The sequence below is a fragment of the Macaca fascicularis genome, chromosome 11, assembly GCF_037993035.2.
Source record: "Macaca fascicularis isolate 582-1 chromosome 11, T2T-MFA8v1.1".
NCBI lineage: Eukaryota > Metazoa > Chordata > Mammalia > Primates > Cercopithecidae > Macaca > Macaca fascicularis.
In genome coordinates this window covers 14233264-14249842 of record NC_088385.1, presented here as the reverse complement: position 1 = coordinate 14249842, position 16579 = coordinate 14233264, and the positions used below count along the sequence as shown (strand labels likewise).

Below are 16579 nucleotides of genomic sequence, written 5' to 3'. Positions count from 1 at the left end.
GTGGTGGTGCGTACTTGTAGTCCCACCTACACCGAAAGCCAAGCGGGGAGGGTCGCATGAATTGCAGTGAGCCAAGATCATGCTACTGTATTCCAGCCTGGGTGACAGAGCAAGGCACTAACAACAACAACAACAGCAGCAGCAGCAACAACAACAACAACAACGAAAATCCCAGCTCTGCTTCTTTCTGGCTATGTAACGTGGGCCTATCCCCTTAACCTCTCTGAGCCTCAGTTTTCTCATCCTAAATGGGGAAAATATTATCTATATAAAAGAACTGATTGTGGTATTAAAAGAAAGAGTTTATAATAAAACTTCTGTAAACCACATTTGCTTTTGTAGTCATTTCTCCTAAACCATCATGCTGCCATAGCACATATTACCAAGCAGTACAATGGAGGATATTAACGAATGAAATAATGCATCACCTATTAAGTCATTTAAATAGGAATAGAAGGGAGAGGCAAGAGTTTCTTGAGGCAATGACTTACCACTCCCAAATACTGTTTCTCATGGCGGTAAATGGCAACTTTGGAGGTATGGTAGGTACGTGGTTTGGCTCTGGGGTATCTTATATCACACCCCACATTGTCTACTTACCTCACTCTGCATCAGACAGGTTACATGTATTTCATTTAAAGTAGTAAATCAGAAAGTGCACTTATCTTTAGTTGAACTTCCTTTCATGTCAACCTCTTTAAAAACCACTTGACCCACTGCTTTTTGTTATTGCTTCTTAATGAGCTTGTTTCCCCCACCATGATTACCTCTGTACTTACACTAAGGCACTCCTACAGATTCTTCAACCTCTTTTCATGTGATGCAGAAAGACCAAAGGAGAGCCCTGACCAAACTGTCCAGTTTAGTAGACTATCCAGAGGAATAACTGTGTTTATTTAGGGTGTTTCAGAGTTCGCTGCCCTGCCTATTGTAAGAGCTCTGAAACGATTAGAGCTTTACCTAAAAATATCCACACCTGGGTGTGACTCAGTCATAGAAAAACAACTGACCCAAGACTCAGAGAGTCTGAGTTTTGGTTCTTATTTTGTTTTGTTCTTACTGTGTTTTTATTTTGTTGCATGACAAACATGAAACCTCAGGTCTTGGGATAGATTTGGGTCCTGACTCAGTCAGTGATAATTTGTCTGACCTTGGGTGAGTTACTAAACTTCTCTGGGGCTAAATTTCTTCATCTAAGAGTGGATTAGATTCAGCAACATATTATAGTTCAAAGATTCTGGCTGGATGTTGTGGCTCACAACTGTAATCCCAGCATTCTGGGAGGCTGAGGTGGGAGGATCTCTTGAACCCAGAAGTTCAAGACTAGCCTGGGCAACATGGTAAAACCCTGTCTCTATGAAATATACGTAAATTAGTCAGGCATGTTGGACCATGCCTGTAATCCCAGCTACTCAGGAAGCTGAGGTGGGAGGATCGATTGAGCCCAGGAGTTTGAGGTTGCAGTGAACCATGATTACACCACTATACTCCAGCCTGGGCAACAGAGCAAGACCCTGTCTCAAAAAGAAAAAGAAAAAGAAAAAGTTTTTGCGGAATATGTCAAATGGGTACAGCCCAAGGTTGTTTCAAGGATCTACTTTTTAAAACCTTTTTGTAGAGATGGGTGTCTCACTATATTGCAAAGGCTGGTCTCAAACTCCTGGCCTCAAATGATCCTCCTTCCTTGGCCTCTCAAAGCACTGGGATTACAGGTGTGAGCTGCTATGCCTGGCCCCAACAAGGGTCTATCTATTGCCCCAGGAAACAGGTGATTGCTCCTAGACCTATTGGGGTGGTAGCTCTAGAGTAGCCATGAAGTGTGCAGGTGACTCGGGAAAGTAGAAGATGGTTCTAAAAGAGACCCAGGGACAATCAGCTGACAACACACTCTCCTCACCCCTGTGTTCCTCTGTGAATGCTCTCATTTTAATAACTAGATTGAGTAGTCTTCTCCTCTTCTCCACTTCCCAAATGAACCTTTGCTCTGCCACAAGATTTATCTTTGTGAAATGCAAATATGATCATATTGGTCCTCTCTTTTAAAAGGTTGATCGTTTATTGTTAATAGTTTGTGTGTGGCATGACACTTAATGCTTTCAGAATCTGCCCCAGTTTTACATTTACTCTTTGCCCTTTTCTGTATCTCCAAAGCATACCTTCAGAATGTCCACGTAGCACTCGTATGTGTCCTCTCAGCCTACCATGCATATCCTCCATGCTGTGACTGTTTATACAGGCTACTAACTGTATAGGAAACATAACTTCCTTACCGCTAGGTAAACTGTTTCTCATACTTCAAGTTCTAACTCAGTGATTATCTCCTGTAATCTCTTCATTCCCTCTGCAATTGATTACATTGCATTATAATTAAAAAAAATCATCTGAGCCCATTCAAATGATTTATTTTCAACAAACATGTAAGCTCAATAATGAGTAACTGAAGGGAATTTATCCAATAAGATGAAGATGGCATCTGTTCTCCTAAGGTTTACGTTTCAAACACAATTCCTGAAACATGGAATAGCCCACAACAAGAGCCATTGCTCCCACAACAAAGCCTTGGGCTGCTACACACATGTGGATCATGAATGAACATTTTAGTATTTCCCTTGCTCTTCAATTTATGTAATTGATATGCAACAATTGCTGAAAAGCCCACCATTCTAATGGGGACACTTGATACCATTTTAGTTTTTCAGGTAAGTTTGGATCCTTGATCTTTTTTATATGAAGAAAGAGCAACACCTGTGCTGGCTGAAATAGTGATTGCCTGGAGAATCTTCCAAGAGTGACAAAACTCTTAACTATCCAACCAACTTCTTGTGGTTGTTTTTATACCTCAACCCCCAACCAGCAGACGAGCTTCAGGAAAGGCAGGTTCTTGGTTTTATTCTTCTTTATTTCCTCTGTAGTGCCTAGCACACTTCCTTGAACATGGTAGTGCTTAATCAGTCAGTGCTTGGTAAATAAACACATCCTCTCCAAAGCAAAGTAGGAGGATAGGTCCTTTCACCCTCTCTTGATACATCTGGAAGACTCTTCTTACATCAATTATTTTTGAAGTTTGCCCTCCATGTTTATTTTGTCAATCTAAAAAAAAAATAACAGAAAGAGAGGCTCTACAAATAAGTGAATTTTTGGGGGAATGAGCAGAAGGATTATAATCCAGGGCAGGCAGGCTGTGTTGAATCATGGGCATTTAAGTATTTCATTGGTAGGCAAATTAGGATGAAAACAATAGGGCCAGCAGGCATTAAGGATGGCTTTCTCAAGTGCAAGAGTTGGGAGAACAGAGTCGGGGTGGTGGAGAAGACTACAGGATTGTGGTGAATCAAGGAGTAGTGGATGGAGTCACCATGAACATTCATCTCAGGCCTTTTATTTGCAAAGGTGGTCCAAGAGGAGAGAACCCTTTAATGTTATCTGAGACTTGATGTTATCTCCAAGTGAGATTTATCCATATAATTCCAGGTCTATGCTAATGGGATTGAAGATGTCCAACACAAGACTTTAAAATTGCATATATATATGTATATATATATAAAGTTGAACAGTAGCCAATATTAAACTATATTATCTAGGGTTTTGTACATAGAAGGTAAAACTATCAAGAAAACATTAAAAAGCAAAATAAAACAAAACCAAAGTGAGGATAGCAGTAATACTTCTAGCAACTTCTGAGGTGATAATATTCCATTTCTTGATCTGATAGTCACTATACAGGTGTTTGCTACATAATTTCTTATCAAAATTGAATATATATGTTTTATACATGCTTCTGTTATATTGTACAATAAATGATTTTTAAAATTCAACGTGTGTTTTGTATATTAAAATTTTAATTTGGGCCGGGTGCAGTGGTTTATGTCTGTAATCCAAGCACTTTGGGAGATTGAGGCAGGTAGATTGCTGGAGTCCAAGAGTTCAAGACCAGCTTGGGCAACATGGCAAAACCCCGTCTCTACAAAAAATAAGAAAATTAGGCCGGTATGGTGGTGTGCACCTGGGGTTCCAGATACCTGAGAAGCTGAGGCAGGAGGATCACTTGAGTCAGGGAGGATAAGGCTGCAGTGAGTTATGTTTGTATCACTGTACTGTAGCCTGGTGACAGAGCCAGATGCTATCTCAAAAAAATTGATTTGTGTGTTTTTTTAGCCTAGGTTTAATATTCACCAAATAATACATAAAAGTTATTTTTGTGTATAAGTTAAACATCATTTAGAATCTGCTAAGTGAGATATAAAGAGAAAAATAATCAAAGAAAATAGGGTCTGGAGGCCAAGTAGGCAGTTAAATGAAGAAAGTGGGATGAAGTGATAAGAATAGAGTGGAGAGTCTGGTCTTAAACACGAAGACTGTATGCCTAGAACGCTTTTGTATACTTGCTGGCCCTGGGCTGGTGGCTGGGTCAGGGCAGCTCTAACCCCACGGGCAGGCACACACAAGGAGAAATTGGTGCAGGTTAAAGAGAATTATCTGGGTAGAAAAGAAGGAATGACAAGGACATTCTCATGCTGTGTTTCTCAGGCTTTTCTTTGACTGTAGATCAAAGCATCTCAGTTTTGCTTCGATCTCTCAATCAGAAGTAGCAGTAAGAATTCCTTTAGCCTTCTCACAGCTCTGGTCTAAGTGTCTAGAGGCTGCCTCTGACCATCTCTGGAGTTAAGGTACTCAAATACTCACTATCGTGTTAAAGACAGTTATAGACCCTGCACTTACATATTATAATCACTAATTCCTTATGGTCTTTTGATTCACATTTATTTTTGAAGGATGAGTTTTTCTGTGACAGTCACAAAAATTCCAGATTTAGACTCTTCAGTTTGGGATCACCACTCCATAATATAATATCAGACATCACCTAAAGGTAAGTGCTCTGGGCTACGTTGCAAAGCACAGGGAAGGTGATGTTTTGAGGCTTGCTACACAATGTAGAGAGACTCCATTCTTCTCGCTTTAGCCCTTGCCTATTCTTGTCTGGCTGTTACCACTCACTCACTCACTCACTCATTGCACAAATAATTTCAACACCACGATATTTCAAGATTCTTGTTAGGCACAAGTCTCCTGAGTATTTGTGGACAACTCCTGAAAGTCATCAAGTCATCAAAATTTGAGGGATAATTGTATCTTGGTGCAGCCTCAAGGCCCATGCTGGACAATATTAAATACATTTAGGGGAAAGATAGGTCTTTTTCAAATTTTATTTTATTTTATTATTATTATTATACTTTAAGTTGTAGGGTACATGTGCAAATTGTGCAGGTTTGTTACATATGTATACACGTGCCATCTTGGTGTGCTGCACCCATTAACTCGTCATTTACATTAGGTATATCCCCTAATGCTATCCACCCCACAAAAGGACCCAGTGTGTGATGTTCCCCTTCCTGTGTCCAAGTGATCTCATTGTTCAATTCCCACCTATGAGTGAGAATATGCAGTATTTGGTTTTCTGTTCTTGCGATAGTTTGCTGAGAATGATGGTTTCCAGCTGCACCCATGTCCCTACAAAGGACACGAACTCATCCTTTTTTATGGCTGCATAGTATTCCATGGTGTATATGTGCCACATTTTCTTAATCCAGTCTGTCACTGATGGACATTTGGGTTGATTTCAAGTCTTTGCTGTTGTGAACAGTGCTGCAATAAACATACGTGTTCATGTGTCTTTATAGCAGCATGACTTATAATCCTTTGGGTATATACCCAGTAATGGGATGACTGGGTCAAATGGTATTTCTAGTTCTAGATCCTTGAGGAATCGCCACACTGTTTTCCACAATGGTTGAACTAGTTTGCAGTCCCACCAACAGTGTAAAAGTGTTCCTATTTCTCCACATCCTCTCCAGCACCTGTTGTTTCCTGATTTTTTAATAACTGCCATTCTAATTGGTGTGAGATGGTATCTCATTGTGGTTTTGATTTGCATTTCTCTGATGGCCAGTGATGATGAGCATTTTTTCATGGGTCTGTTGGCTGTATGAATGTCTTCTTTTGAGAAGTGTCTGTTCATATCCTTTACCCACTTTTTGATGGGATTGTTTGTTTTTTTCTTGTAAATTTGATTGAGTTCTTTATAGGTTCTGGATATTAGCCCTTTGTGAGATGAGTAGATTGCAACAATTTTCTCCCATTCTGTAGGTTGCCTGTTCACTCTGATGGTAGTTTCTTTTGCTGTGCAGAAGCTCTTTAGTTTAATTAGATCCCATTTGTCAATTTTGGCTTTTGTTGCTGTTGCTTTTGGTGTTTTAGACATGAAGCCCTTGCCCATGCCTATGTCCTGAATGGTATTACCTAGGTTTTCTTCTAGGGTTTTTATGGTTTTAGGTGTAACATTTAAGTCTCTAATCCATCTTGAATTAATTTTCGTATAAGGAGTAAGGGAAGAATCCAATTTCAGCTTTCTACTTATGGCTAGTCAATTTTCCCAACACCATTTATTAAATAGGGAATCCTTTCCCCATTTCTTGTTTTTGTCACGTTTGTCAAAGATCAGATGGTTGTAGATGTGTGGTATTATTTCTGAGGACTCTGTTCTGTTCCATTGGTCTATATCTCTGTTTTGGTACCAGTACCATGCTGTTTTGGTTACTGTAGGCTTGTAGTATAGTTTGAAGTCAGGTAGCGTGTTGCCTCCAGCTTTGTTCTTTTGACTTAGGATTGTCTGAAGTCGATTAATATTGCTGTTTTAGTTATTACTATTATGGCTAAAAGAGATAGAAAGGCTTACTGAGGAATGTGTTACCAGTGAGAGCTAGTGGTGAGCTGGTAGAAATCTATACTTGAAATAATGAAGGCCAGAAGTGGTGGCTCATGCCTGCAGTCTTAGCACTTTGGGAGGCCAAGGCAGGCAGATTGTTTGAGCCCAGGATTTTGAGACCAGCCTGGGCAACATAGTGAGACCCCATCTCTAAAAAAAAATAAAAAAGAAATAATGACCAAGGAAGATGATTCCTGCCATAAATGCAGTGGATTATGGGTTATTTATTTATTTATTTATTTATTTATTTTGAGACAAGGTCTTACTCTGTTGCTCAGACTGGAGTGCAGTGGTGTGATCACAGCTCACTGCAGCCTCGACCTCACTGGCTCAATAGATCCTCCCACCTCAGCCTCCCTAGTAGCTGAAACTACAGGCACGTGCCACCCATGCCTGGCTAATTTTTGTATTTTTTTGTGGAGACAGGTTTTGTCATGTTGACCAGTCTGGTCTTGAACTCCTGGGCTCAAGTGATCTGCCCACCTTGGTCTCTTAAAGTGCTGGGATTACAGGCATGAGCCACCACACCCAGTCTGGGTTCTTTTTAAATAATGATATCCATGGGTACATTTCACATTGCTGTTTTTGCTCTGAGTCTTTTATAGTCCTTCTCGAACTTGGATTCCTTAGATTCTTCCTTATTTCCTCACATGTTTGTTTCTGCTTTCTGTTGCTTCCTTTGTAAGGTTCTTTCGCCACCCTCTCTGACTTGTTATTCCCCCACCCTTTGTGAGCTCATTTATCTTCTAGCTTCACTTTGCATTCTGCAAGCTTACCTAAAAGTACTTACTGAAAAATGCTTACTGAATAAGTTAATCAGCAACTGCCTTAATATTTGCTTCCTGTTGTTGTCTGTATTGTTTTGGATCTTAGTCCTTTGTGTTAATGTTTAACTACTTGCTCATCCACAAGGATTGTTTGTGTCTAACCCTTCCCTGTGGTTCCAGGATTGGAAAATCATCTGCGAGTATTTTCCTTTTTGACACACCTGTGTGCCTTTCAGGATCCATCTGGGTTCTGGGGCTCATCCCCCACCAACACACTCAGTCCCTGTGCCTCTTCATTGCTTTTCTTTTCTTTTCAGTGCCTGTGCTGTGCTATGTGTTCTTTACTACTTTGGCCTACTTGTCAGTCTCTTCCTCTACAATGGGATGCTTCATTAGGGCCAGAAACTTTGTTTTGGAAAGTTTGTGCCCTAGCACCTAGAACAGTGCTTGGTTTATCTCACAGGTACTCAAAAGATATTTGTTGAACAAATTGAGTCTGGTAAATTCATATTTGCCTCATGAAACTTTCTCTCTGGTGGCCCTTAATTTTAGTCCTCCTATATTGAGAGAAGACCAGGTAGCAGTAAATGAAGAAAATAAACCAAAGCCATTTCCATGCCACCTCAGGGCCTTTGCACTGCTGTTCCTGCTGCCTGGAACATTCTTTCTCCAGACAGCATCTGTCTTTCTCCCTCACTTTGTTGAAAACCTTTCTCAGGGAGACCTTCTTGGAGCCCTCATATAAAATAGCATGACCCCTAGATTCCTCTGGACCTACCACATCAGCACGATCAATAACTCTTCCTTGATGGTTTTTCCATACTACTGACCCTATCAATTTTTTTTTTTTGGAAAAAAAAAGAACTCACTCTGTTGCCCAGGCTGGTCTCGAACTCCTGGGCTCAAGCGATCCTCCCACCTTGGCTTCCCAAAGTGCTGAGATTACAGGCATGAGCCACCGTGCCTGGCCCCATACTACTAATCCTATATAATTTATTATATTTGTTTATTTTTTATGTCTCTCTTCCTTCACTATGATAGCAGGAACTTCGCCTATTTTATTTCCTACTAGTGCTTAGAACAATGCCTGATACCATACATATTTGTTAAATGAGTTAATATACATGTCAGAACACGTAACAAGGAGGGCAACATCTATATTTTCTTAAAAATATTTACCCCCTTTAAAGGCAAGTTATGCTCACTCAAAACAATTATTACTAAAATACGTGAGAAAGCTACTTTGTTTCATCCTCTTATCTTCCAGCCTAATTTACCACGAATTTTTCCCTTTACCTTCTTCTTTGCCTTCTAATGACTTTATTTAGCAGTGTTTTTATTTTCCTATCATCTTTACCCTCTCTATCGCCTATTTCCTCAAGTCAGAACAACACATTTTAAAGCCAAAACATAACCTGAACAGCAAACTGGGTTTTGCCAGGACTTATGTGTTCCTAGAGTATTATTTACAACTACAGAATACATTTTATATTTTTCTACGTCTGTGGTTTTTTTTCTAGTTCTGTTGTTCTTTTAATTTTATTTATTCTTATAATTTTAATTAAAGGTCATGGTCATAATGATCTTGAATTGTCTCCGATATTTTCTACTTGCTTTTTTTTTTTGTTTGTTTTTTGCAAATCCTTCCATTAATTTTAATTTTTATTTTTGACAGAGTATCGCTCTGTCACCCAGGCTGGAGTGCCGTGGCACAGTCACAGCTCACTGCTTCCTGGACCTCCTGGGCTCAGGTGATCCTCCTGCCTCAGGCTTCCGAGTAGCTGGGACCACAGGCATGCACCACCATGCCCGGCTACTTTTTAAATTATTTATAGAGACATGTTGTCCAGGTTGGCCTTGAACTCTTGAACTCAAGTGATCCTCCTGCCTCAGCTTCCCAAAGTGCCAGGATTACAGGTTTGGGCCATTGTTCCAGGCCCATTGAATTATTAAACTGTTCATCTCTCTTCAATCCCAGCAAGAGCTCAATACAATTTTTTTTTTTTTGTTACTGTGATGGCTGTATTTAATGTGATTCCAAGTTACTTCTCATTTATCATCTTCCTCCTTTTGCTTTACTTTATCCTTAACTTGTTTTAAAAATCTTTTATTTGGCCTTATATAAAATGACTTCCACCCATCCAGCTGTCTGTCCCAGTGAAATTTGGGACATAGTGACTGTCCCAATGAAATTTAGTGGATAATCTATCAAATCTCTTCCTCCCTTAAGAAGACTTGAAAGTGAGAGAAGGACCAGGGCTTGGTTTTTGCCTTACCTTAGCATGGCTGCCCTCCAGGTACTTCACTGCTTTGTTTCTCAGTGCATTTCCCAGAAGACTGCCCACCATGAGTAAGGCAACTGGTAGCCTCTTACGCCTGCTCCAAGGGAGTTGCACCAACCAATGTAAGTCAGGTAACTCAGTTGTTCTCTAGGCCCTGTAAACTCTGCTTTTTGCTGTTCCCTCTGCCCTGGCCAGCTAACTATTCCTCTTCAGCATCTCAGTAATGCTTGTTTGGCATTTCCAAGATGTTCGTGTCAGAGGGACAGCCTGGTTTCCTGGCTGCTAGCTTTCTCGTTCACTTGATTGTCAAGGAAGTCTTCATAAGTCCCATCTCACCTGGGGCTGGCTGAGCTTTTTTGTCTGTTTCCCACACCACTAATTATTTCATTCTTATCTGAAATGTTTCTCTGAGCATCTGTAATGTATTACACACAGACTCTGATTAAATAAAGACTGCGAGGATTATGTTGGGGAGAAAACGTCTTGGAAGAAGAGTAGGGATAACTCAATTAGAAAATATTACCATTAAGTTTGCCATGGAAGTTGTCTCACCTTTGCAGTGGGATCACAGTAGGGGAGGCTGTGAGGATTTGTTTGCCTTCCAAGCCACAGAAAACTCAAGAAGCTTGCGACCATGAAGAATAGTAAGTAATTGCATCTGTTCCCCCATGGAAATTAGCATAACAATTCTTTAAAAGAAAAGTGTTATTTTGCTTCCTTCCCCTGAAAAAAACTAGCATAAAGTCAGTGGCAAAATCTAGAATGGAGTCCAAGTCCTGAATGTACTCGGATTGTTGGTGAGTACCTGACTGCTTTGCTGATGAGCGTCTCTGACCTCTGTCCTTGGATAGGTGGAGACCTGAGAGGTGGAACCTGCTATGATAGACAGAGATAAAGTTGTTGTGGGCATTTCCCAGGACTTTTTTATTTAAATTTAACTTTTATTTTGAGTTCAGGGTACATGTGCAGGTTTGTTTTATAGATTGTTTCATCACCCAGGTATTAAGCCTAGTACCCATTAGTTCTTTTTCCTGATCTCCCTCCTCCCACCTTCAACCTCCGATAGGCCCCAGTGTGTATTGCTCCCCTCTATGTGTCCATGTGTTCTCTCCATTTAGCTCCCACTGGTAAGTGAGAACATATGGTATTTGGTTTTCTATTCCTGCATTAGTTTGCTGAGGATAATGGCCTCCAGCTCTGTCCATGTTCCTGCAAAGGACATGATCTTGTTCTTTTTAATGACTACATAGTATTCCATGGTGTATATGTACCACATTTTCTTTATCTACTCTACTACTGATGAGCATTTAGGTTGATTCCATGTCTGCTATAGTGAATAGTGCTGCAAAGAACTTATAAGTGCACATGTCTTTATAATAGCACAATTTATATTTCTTTGGGAATATACCCAGCAATGGGGTTGCTAGGTTGAATGGTATTTTTGTTTTTAGGTCTTTGAGGAATTGCCACACTGTCTTCCACAATGGTTGAACTAATTTACGCTCCCACGAACAGTCTATAAGCATTCCTCTTACTCCACAATCTCGCCAACATCTGTTATTTTTTCCTTTTCATGATAGCCATTCTGTCTAGTGTGAGATGTTATCTCATTGTCGTTTTGATTTGCATTTCTCTAATGATTAGTGATGTTGAGCTATTTTTAATACGATTGTTGGTGACATGTATGCCTTCTGTTGAAAAGTGTCTGTTCATGTCCTTTGCCCACTTTTTAATGGGTGATTTGCTTAAGTTCCTTATAGAAGCTGGACATTAGACTTTTGTCAGATGCATAGTTTGCAAAAATTTTCTTCCATTATGTAGGTTGTCTGTTGACCCTGTTGATAGTTTCCTTTGCTGTGCAGAAGCTCTTTAGTTAAGTTAAATCCCGTTTGTCAATTTTTGCTTTTGTTGCAATTGCTTTTGGGGTCTTCGTCATGGAATCTTTGCTTGTTTCTGTGTCCAGGATGGTATTGCCTAGATTGTATTCCAGGGTTTTTATAGTTTTGGGTTTTACATTTAAGTATTTAATCCCTCTTGAGTTCATTTTTGTATATGGTGTAAGGAAGAGGTTCAGTTTTAATCTTCTGCATATGGCTAACCAGTTATCCCAGCATCATTTATTGAATAGAGAATCTTTTTCCCATTGCTTGTTTTTGTCAGGTTTGTTGAAGATCAGATAGTGAAGGAACATAACTCAAAATAATAAGAGCCATCTATGACAAGCCACAGCCAACATCACACTAAATGGGCAAAAACTAGAAGTGTTCCCCTTGAAAACCAGCACAAGACAAGACAAGGATGCCCTCTGTCATTACTCCTACTCAGTGTAATATTGGAAGTCCTGGCCAGGGCAATCAGGCAGGAGAAAGAAATAAAGAGTATTAAAATAGGAAGAGAGGAAATCAAACAATTCCTGTTTGCAGATAACATGATACTATATCTACAAAACTCCATAGTCTCAGCCCAAAAGCTTTTGAAGCAGTGAACAACTTCTGCAGTCTCAGGATACAAAATCAATGTGCAAAAATCACTAGCATTCTTATACACCAACCACAGTCAAACCAAGAGCCAAATCAGGAATGCAATCCCATTCACAATTGCCACAAAAATAACAAAACACTTAGGAATACAGTTAACCAGGGAAGTGAAAGATCTCTACAAGGAGAACTACAAAACACTGCTCAAGGAAATCCAAGAGGACACAAATGGAAAAACATTCCATGCTTGTGGATAGGAAGAATCAATATTGTTAAAGCAGTTATACTGTCCAGAGCAATTTATAGATTTAATGCTGTTCCTTTTAAACTACCATTGGCATTCTTTTTTTTTTTTTGAAAGGAAAAAGTAAATGGTCTTTATTTGCAAATTATCTATGTAGAAAATCCTATGGAATATATAATACAGTGATTAGAACTAATAAATGAGTTTGGCAATGCTGCAGATAGAAGATCAGTCTAAATATTCAATTGTATTTCTATGTACCAACAACAAAGTATTGGAGATTAAAATTTAAAATATAATACTATTTACAGTGACTTCAGAAATGTGAAATACTTGGGAACAAATCTGATAAGATTACAAAATATAGATGAGATAAAATTTAAAGAGCTAAATAAATGGAGAGATATACTGTGTTTACGAGCTGAAAACTAAACAGTATTTAGATGTCAATTGTCCTCCAAGGTGTAGTTCTTATAGGCAGCAGAACTAGAAAAAACTTAAAATTCATATGGAACCAAAGAAGGGCCTGAATAGCGGGCCTGAATAGCCAAAGCAATCCTAAGCAAAAAGAACAAAGCTGGAGGCATCACACTACCCAACTTCAAACTATGCTACAGGGCTACAGTAACCAAAACAGATACAAAAATAGACACATAAACCACTAGAACAGAATAGAGAGCCCAGAAATAAGACCACACACCTACAATCAAAGACTCTTAAATCAAAGAGAGATAAACAGAAAATGTGCTCATGTATACATTCTTGTTTAGTCTTCTTTAGCTTGCTTGGATACCTCACTTGATTGCTGCCCTTAATTGTTTGTTGTTTTTGCTTTTTTTTTTTTTTTTTTTTTTTTGTAAGGAGACATAGTCTTGCTCTGTTACCTAAACTGGAGTGCAGTGGCCCAATCATGGCTCACTGTAGCCTCAAACTCCTGTAATCAAGCCATCCTCCCACCTGAGCCTCCTGAATAGCTGGGGCTACAGGCACACACCACTAAGCCTGGCTAATTTTTGAATTTTTTGTAGAGATGGGATCCCACTCTGTTGCCTGGACTGGTCTCAAATTCCCAGCCTCAAGTGATCCTCCTTTTGCCTCCCCAAATGCTGGGATCACAGGCATTGAACCACTGCACCCAGCTCCTTAATATATACTTTTTAAATGAATGGTAATTCTTCTAAATGAGAAGGAAATGTGAAAACCTCTGGAAACAGAACAAAATTCTGTACCATGACAATGTTCTATACCAGTACTAAGAATGATTATTTCTATAGTGTTCTATTTAAATATCAATAATAATAAGGATAAATTAGGATAATGGCAATCAGTTTGGTCTGTGGATAAAACAGGACCACAAGAATGGTTTTAGGAGAGTGATTCAGATTGTGTTCGTGCTAGCAAAGTCCCAAATGTCTCAGTTATTTCTATATACTTTTCTGTTTTTCTGAGGAAACTCTCATTCTTGACAAGGGAAATTAGACTGAACAGGGAGCAGGAAAGAGGGATCTATTCCATAATGTAGAAGTCTGGGCAACATAGTGAGACCCTGTGCATTAGTCCGTTCTTGCACTGCTGTAAAGAACTACCTGAGACTGGGTAACTCATAAAGAAAAGAGGTTTAATTGACTAAACCCCTAAAGGATGTACGGGAGGCATGGCTGGGGGAGGAGGGCTCAGGAAACTTACAATCATGGCGGAAGGTGAAGGGGAAGCAAGCACGTCTTCATATGGCGACAGGAGAGAGAGAGAGCAAAGGGGGAAGTGCTACTCACTTTTAATCAATCAAACCTCTGAGCACTTCATCATGAGAACAGCAAGGAGGAAGTTCGTCCCCATGATTCAATCACCTCCCACCAGGCCCCTCTTTCAACACATGAGGATTACAATTCAACATGAAATTTGGGTGGGGACAGAGAGCCAAACAATATCACACTGTCTCAAAAAACAAAAAAAAAAAAAAACAAAAAAAACCCCTTAAAACTAAATAAAATTAAAAATTCCAATGCTCAATAACCACATGTGACTGGTGGCTATGATATTAGACAGCAGTTACAGAGCATTTCCATCACTGTGGTGGTGACTGAAAATTGTAGGTGTGCCGTTTCCTGTCTCAGGATGAGAGAGATAGGAGAGACCTATCACAGACATTGACCTGACTGCTTAAATGCTCAGTGTCTTTCTTACATTTGCTTTATGCCTTTTTAAATGTCTTCAGCATTGTCCACAGACTGGGGGACACCAGCAGATAGTTCAGGGAAATTTTGGAACAGGATTCCAGTCAGAAATTCACTGGTGATTTGACGGAATTATTTGGTGAAGAATCCAGAAAAGAATCCACTGGAAAAGCCAAAGAGAAAAAGCAGTCAGGAGAATATCTCAGGTTCAACCTAGTGAGGACTGCGTTTGGAAAGGCAATTCTGATTAGAATTGGGAATATGACATCTAGCAGCCTATTTGGAAATTCAATGGACAGGAAGTGGAGAATGGAACCAGAAGAAGTTTGGCAATTTCTCTTTTGATGACCATTTTGGGGGTCTGGGGTTTTCTCTCTATTTTCAGTATAGTTTTTCTTTTCAGACTCTCCCTACCATCTTTTTGTGAGATTACAGTGTCATTATTGTTCCCTTGGGCTCTGCTCCAGTTCAGGGCTCTTCCTGATCAGGGAACAGCTGGAAAATGTGCTCTTTATTCTGCCCTTTCTTGTGGTCTTTGGATCTGAGAAAGGGCCACTATGGCAGCACTATATAACTCAAGGTACCTCATGTGGCAGGTAGGGTGAGTGGGATGTATTAAAGGAGGATATGGTCAGCAGGTCCAGAATCTGTTGTCATTCTCTGGGTTGTCTAATCATGTGGGATCCCAGTGCCTCAGTGGACACATGGGGACTTATGATCACATCATTATGTAAAACAAAGATAAAATTCAAAGCCTCCTCGTCACCATCTGAATGGACTTCTTCCTTGGCCATGACATTCTAAATTTAATCTGAAAAACTGGTTCAGGCCATGAAGGAAAGTGGGGCTTGGACATGCCTCATTATACCCCTGACTGACATCAACACAGACCTTAAGTCTGATATGAAATATATACAGTCTATTTTCTCTAAAGCCTCCTACTTGGAGGCTTCATCTGCACGACAAAACCTAGGTCTCCATAACCCCCTCCTTTTTTTAAAATTATACTTTAAGTTCTAGGGTACATGTGTACAACATGCAGGTTTGTTACATATGCATACATGTGCCATGTTGGTGTGCTGCACCCATCAACTCGTCAGCACCCATCAACTCGTCATTTATATCAGTTATAACTCCCAAAGCCATCCCTCCCCCTTCCGCCTCCCTATAATAGGCCCCGGTGTGTGATGTTCCCCTTCCCATGTCCAAGTGATCTCATTGTTCAATTCCCACATATGAGTGAGAACATGCAGTGTTTGGTTTTCTGTCCTTGTGATAGTTTGCTGAGAATGATGGTTTCCAGTTGCACCCATGTCCCTACAAAGGACACGAACTCATCCTTTTTTATGGCTGCATAGTATTCCATGGTGTATATGTGCCACATTTTCTTAATCCAGTCTGTCACTGATGGACATTTGGGTTGATTCCAAGTCTTTGCTATTGCGAATAGTGCCACAATAAGCATACGTGTGCATGTGTCTTTATAGCAGCATGATTTATAATCCTTTGCATAACCCCTTTTTGTAACCCAAACATTTCTTTTCACTGAAAATAACTCTTTCAACCATTTGCCAATCATAATATTTTAAATCTACCTATGACCTGAAAGCACTCCCACCTTCGAGTTGTCCCGCCCTTCCAGATGGAACCTGTGTAAATCTTACATGTATTGATTGATGTATTTGTTTTGTCTCCCTAAAATGTGTAAAAACAAGCTGTACCCCAGTCACGCTGGGCATATGTCATCAGGACCTCCGGAGGCAGTATCACAGGTGCATCCTTAACCTTGGCAAAATAAACTTTCTAACTTGATTGAGACTTGTCTCTGACACTTTTTGGTTTACTATTACTCATCTCATGAGTGTTCTACCC

The 16579-nt window shown here is 39.9% G+C and overlaps 1 long non-coding RNA gene across 1 annotated transcript in view; it reads right to left on the bottom strand.

Moving 5' to 3' along the window:
- Nucleotides 1–2037: 2037 nt before the first annotated feature.
- LOC135966081 (uncharacterized) overlaps nt 2038–16579 on the bottom strand; it is a 217079-nt gene continuing 202537 nt past the window's right edge. The window contains exon 3 of the long non-coding RNA XR_010579188.2: nt 2038–3090. This is a non-coding gene — a long non-coding RNA (uncharacterized lncRNA). The remainder of the gene's footprint in view (nt 3091–16579) is intronic.